A 6,734-nucleotide genomic window follows, 5' to 3' on the forward strand; every position below is an offset into this window, starting at 1 on the left:
CCCTATACAGGATCGTCGGAATTAACCAGCTGGACATCCGATAGTAATTGAGATACTGACCGCGATTGGATGGCAGATAAACTTAACGAGGTCAGGTTACAGGTATCGTAATCTGATGACAGTCGATGGAGGAGCATGGGATTAAGACCTTGATGAAGATTACTTCTAAAGAAAGTGATCAGCTTCGAACGATGCATGTGAACACTCTAACAAAAAGAAATCAGATAAAAGTTTTAAAAATAAGGATGCTGAAAAATCTAAACCATGTTAAAAACATAATGACGAATAAATGCTGTCTATAAAGCTTTGTGCCATATGAATGAAAACAAAAAATAGACTCGGTTTTTTCATACTAACTGAATGAACATTAGAAAACCTGTCTGATTATTAGGCTCCTACTCTCACAAACTAATGAATGGTCAGTACAACTTCGCAACTTATTTGTTATGGGACACAAATCTGTAAATCTTCAAAAGTACGACAGTATGTCCCCTATATAATAAGGAGTAAGTGTCTGGATTTATATATATATATATATATATATATATATATATATATATATATATATATATATATATATATTATATATATATATATATATATATATATATATATATATATATATATACACACACACACCCGGTCTCACTTAGTTCTCCCGGTTCCTCGGATAGGGGAGAGACGAAACAGTTATACCCTGGTAAGAGAGGGGTGCATGTGCGTGTCTGTGCATATCTAAATATTTAACCGTCACTTCTGATGGTCTTGTACACTAGTAATAGCATAACGTACATTATAAAAGATGGGAAATTGATAGACAGATAGGAAACTGATATATGGAGTGTCTAAGAACATTTCGATGTACATCCATACGTAAAACCTTTCAACAAGTAGAGAAAAAGAAAAGAGTAGGATGTCCAAAGGAAAATAATTGAAACATATCAAGAAAAATTGAAACCTTTAAGCAATAAGAATAAATAACAAATGCAATCGAAACGAAAAAGTATGATACTCTAACCAGGAAAGATCTGGATATAAGCAAGTCAGATTAAAATCAAGGGAAGCATTGGTTCAACCTGAGTAAAAGTATGTCAATAATAGCATGTGAAACAGAAGAGAGGAATTAATGCATGATAACATATCAAAGCATCTGGTCAAAAAAAAAAAAAAAAAAAAAAAAAAAAAAAAAACATTGTAGAGCATGTAATAAAAGAAATAGGAAAATATTACACTCTTTGAATTAAATAAGTTTAAACCAGAAAAAGGACCATATTGTATATCCCACCTGTAAAAGGTTAAGATTAGTATGATTAGAAGCTACGCCATTTCACACATCCCGCTGGTCAGTCTTGGGTCCAAAGTAACTAAAAAGGCGGTAAGATATGGCAACCCCTCATAAAATAATTAACAAATAAAGATCATACCGTATAAAACTTATAATCAGCTTTCTAGGAAAATTGATAAATTGGTCTAAGAAAGTACAACAATGAGAGAGAGAGAGAGAGAGAGAGAGAGAGAGAGAGAGAGAGAGAGAGAGAGAGAGAGAGAGAGAGAGAGAGAGAGAGAGAGAGATTCTTATGAAAGATTTCATCCCAAAGGAATGAGGATTACTTCGACCAGAACGTCAAGACACCCACGCCAATAACCCAATCTCTTTCCCTGTTTCTCCCTCTGCGTGCCAGCTGCTACCCACAATTATCAACAAAGTTCCTTGTTGCTAGAGTCAATGGAGATATACTGTATTTCAACAAATTCTTCTATATTGTTCTTTCACGTCTAGGTTGTGGGAAAAGTACACTTGCAGGAAAGAGAGAGAGAGAGAGAGAGAGAGAGAGAGAGAGAGAGAGAGAGAGAGAGAGAGAGAGAGAGAGAGAGAGAGAGAGAGAGAGAGAGAATTATGTTCAAAGCTAAATTTGTTTATTTTTTCAACTTAGATCTAAATCCATCATATACTATGATAAATGCATAACATATAATCAAACATAATTGTCCGTAATGTGCTATTGACAACAAATATGAATTCGGTTATGATCATTACACAATAAATCCTCAGACCATAGCAACATATCACAGAAGGAAACCTACTAGCACATAAGAACTGCCAATAGGAAGTCATAACAATCTAAACTGACAATGGGGAAATCGAAAATATAATACCAAGATGAGGATGAACAATATAGGTGACAACACATCCCCTTAAAGTACTCAACTGTTCACTGTAAATTCAATTGATAGGACTCCACTAACATTAACTTTGCACTTGCTATGCTCATGAACAGACTTATTCAAATTTACATATTTAAGAAGAACTCCATAATAACGCAGAACTCTCCACAAAATTGGCCGGTGCACACAACTAAAGAATTTTTTCATAACCCACAAATGCCACAAAAAGTGGATTCACATATTATACACATTGCTGTACAACATGTTATAAAATTAAAACTTGACCAGTAAAAACAACTTCTACCTTTTCTAAATCCTGCTTTTTCATCCTTCAGATGTTCATCAATGTTTCTTTCTAGTCTCTTTAAAATAAGCATTTTATATATTTTCATGACAACTGGCGTAATCGTGATGTCTCTGTAATTATCGCAATCAGTCAGATCTCCTTTTTTATTATTTTCACAAACACTCGTACCTCTCATTCAATAGGTTTTGCTCCTCCATGACACATTCTACAAAATAAACTTGTAAGTATTCTGGGAGTCACTTCATTTTTAGCCAATTCCATCTCAGCATCCAGGGGCTGGCCATCTCTTAAGTTTTTTAATGATAGGTTCGATTTCACACACAATTAATTCTTTCATAGGCATATCAAGGTCTTCCTCAACTTCAGGTATATCAGTCAAATTATTCCCTTCATATCTCCTGTTCATGACCTCACTAAAGTGTTCCATCCAACGTTGCCTCTCTTCATCTTCTGTTATAACAGAACCATGTCCCTTTTTCATGGGCATATGTTTCTTCTTTTCCTCAGTAGAGATTCCATTAATAATTCTATGTGCAATTCTTACACCATAGCCACTCCCTGAATTCATAGCTTTGTCAGCCTCATCTGCTTTCCTGTCTAAATATTCTCTCCGGTCATTCCTGTCTTTTCTTTTAGTCTCGATATAAATACTGGAACACTTACCATGCTCTGCCTTGTGATTTTCATTACTTCCTCAAAAACTTTCTACAATCAATTCCTGTCTTCCCAATTATCATTTTATCCTTATAATAGTATGTCCAAGAACTTCACTACCAACTGACTGATAAGTTCTTAATAACACACCATACTTCGTTAATTATCTATTCTTAGTCTCTTAAAGTCTCTACACTTGTAAATATGTTCCTACATTCAATTACAAATGTTTCTATGTGCTCATCTTCTAGAAGTTTAATTGTATAAAACCCAAGTATTCCTCCGACATTTCTGTTGGGTGCTTTCAGTTTTAATTTCAGCGTGGCTATGAGATAGTGATCACTACCAATATCTGTACCTCTATAGCCTCTGACATTTCTCAAAGACCTCCTTCTCTATTAATGGCAGTGATCTATTTGATTTTTTTAATTGTCACATGGTGAACTTCACGTATATTTGTGGATGCCTTTCTGCTGGAAAAGAGTACCTCCAATAGCAAGATTGTTGAAAAAAAAAATATAAAATGTGTTCTATATTCATTTGCAACTTCGCCAAGACTCTCAACACCCATTACATTCTCTATACCTTGATTATTCCATCCAACTTTAGCACAGAGGTCACCCATCACAAATTTATATCTCTCTCTGGGATCTCATCTATTAAACTTTGCAGTTCTTCACAGTATTCATCGTTACTTTCTTCTGGGGAATCATTCGTTAGTGCATAACAAACTATTACACTCATATTGTACTGCTTTGATTTAAACTTTGCAAGGATTTTGTAATGAATTAAAAACAGTTGGGGATGGCGGAAAAGGATAGGACTGGATTGGTAATAGGAAGTTGCCTGACCTAGCATATGCTGATGACGTTGTCCTTATTAGTAGAATACCACAGGATTTCCAATGCTTGCTTACCAGAATGCATGAAACATCACATGAGGTTGGGCTCAAGATAAAGAGAAGAAAGACAGAAATGATGCGAACAGAATATGCAATCGAAGATGAAATATCATTGGAAGGAGAAAGGATTAATGGGGTAGGATCATTTGAATATTTAAGAACGATGATATCTAATACAGGGTTTGTAGAATTGGAGTTTAATGACATACTGAAAAAAAGCCAATCAGACAGTGGATAGATTAAGTAAAATTTAGAAATAACATCACCTGAAATTACATATAAAAATCAGACTATATATCAGTTTCGTGAGATCGGTGTTACTATATGGACATGAGTCATGGTATGACAATCAAACAATTTTCAACAGATTTAGTAGATTTGAGAACAGAGCTCTCAGAAGAATATTAGAAGTTAAATGGCAAGACAGGATTAGAAATGAAACTATAAGAGTGATTACTCGAGTGCCATATGTGGATGAGATCATGGTGAGGGGTAGCTGAGATGGAGAGTGTGTGGGTATGCTATTCGCACTCCCCAAGAGAGATTAGTTCACCAAACAATTAACTGGGCTCCATAAGGTACTAGAAGAGTTGAAAGACCCAGGCCTACATGGCTAACTACTATGAAGTGTGAAGTAGATGATGATGAATGGATAAGTGTTGAATTAATAATCTCAAGATAGATAACACGGGCAAAATCTAACAGAGGCCCTTTGCGTCAATAAGCGTAGGAGATGATGATGATGATGATGAACACTTCGAATGTTCATTTTGAATAGCATAATACTATAAAAGATTAAAAACGATATTGATCTCACAAAGAGAGGTAGAGAACGTAAACCAACCTACAATCTTGAAAACAACAGAAGAAGTTAATTTTGCAGACATGATATACTAATGAAGCTAGTAGACGGATATGCTAAAGAAAGGCAAAAATTTGAATCCAGAAAAGGGACAAAACAATCTTTGGGTAATTTAATAGGGAATAAGTAAATCGTCACATAGACACATGGGAAGCAATATAAAATTTTCATATGTGGTACCAAATAAATTTTAGTAATATACAGTATCACAAGAGATCACTCTAAACGTGTAATTTTTTTTCTTCCATTGCATTACCACACGCGTTCACTTAATCCCTTTTGAAGACGATCAATATGTTTAAAGATTTTCATATCATACTCAATCTTAAGTCCTTCGAATAGTTGTTAGAATTCTATTTATATAAGTTTTAACACAACATTTAATTACTTCACAATATTATGAGGTGTTCGTTCTGTGCGATTTAATTTTGTAGCTCTTCAAATTCTGTAAAAATCGAAGTTTGATTCTTCCTAAATAGTTTAAATTTCTTTGCCCGCGTAGAGATTTCATTATTAATTCTATGGGCAATTCTTAAATAGTTCGGTTGCAACTCTAAAAGCTCAAGCTGGTTGACATCATATAATTCGTTCTCATAATGCTAAAACAAAATTTTGCTAATTAATTTAAATACATTTCACATATCAGAAACTTTACACCTTTAATCACCGTATTTACTTTAGAAGTTTCCTTTAATCGCCAACTTATATTTGAACTTTAAATCAGTCTAAGTTGCTTTATCTATAACCAAATTCCTATCTATTTCAAATTTCTCATTTCCCTTGGCAGTTTAATTCATTGTTATCAAAAGCCTGATTGGATGGGAAACGTTACGCCTACATTTAACTATAAGCTAAATGGATAAAATAGAGGATAGAAAAGCGGTGCCTAACTGGCGAAGGCTATACGCTCTGGCCTTAACAAATGGATTATAAGATGAATCACGGTGCACGAAATTATGCAATTATGAAATTAGCCAATCTTTGGTGGAATTTCGAGTACTTCAAACGTACCTAAGACAAAAATGGACTCCCTTACCTCACTGGATTAAAAGACGAAATAATAATTAAGGAAAACAGAATGTATGCAACTTTTTTTTCTGGGAGAAACTTTTCCGTCTATTCATTCGAGAAGCAAAAATTGGTATGACGAATAATATAAGAGAAACATTTTGCAACAGAGAAAAATAAGGCCAACATAAAATTTATGTAAGGGAGATGAATAAAGAATTTTACGATTTCAAAATAATAATTATGACAAGAATAGTCAGCAAGAATTTCCTTTCCATCAATCAATAAAAATTTGATGGTGCATCATCATCATCATCATCGTCATCATTATTATTTCATGCTAAGCTACAACCATAGTTGAAAAAGCATGATGCTATAAGCCCAAGGGCTCCAACAGAGAAAATAGCCCAGTGTGGATAGTAAACCAAGAAATAAACTACAAGAGAAGTTCAAGAGCAATAACATAAAAAATCAATCTTTCATATCAATATATATATATATATATATATATATATATATATATATATATATATATATATATATATATATATATATATATATATATAAATCATAATAACTTCAAAATAACAAAAAAGAAGAGAAATAAGATAGAGAGAACTCTACCCCAAGACAGTGGAAGACCATGGTACAGAGGTTATGATTTTGGAGTGTCCATATCCTAGAAGAACTGCTTACCAGAGCTAAAGAGTCTCTTCTACCCTTACCAAGAGGAAAGTAGTCACTGAACTATTACAGTGCAGTAGTTAACCCCTTGAGCGAAGAATAATTGTTTGGTAATCTCAGTGTTATCAGGTGTATGAGGGTAGAGGAGAACA

Source organism: Palaemon carinicauda, chromosome 27 (genome assembly GCF_036898095.1).
Source record: "Palaemon carinicauda isolate YSFRI2023 chromosome 27, ASM3689809v2, whole genome shotgun sequence".
NCBI lineage: Eukaryota > Metazoa > Arthropoda > Malacostraca > Decapoda > Palaemonidae > Palaemon > Palaemon carinicauda.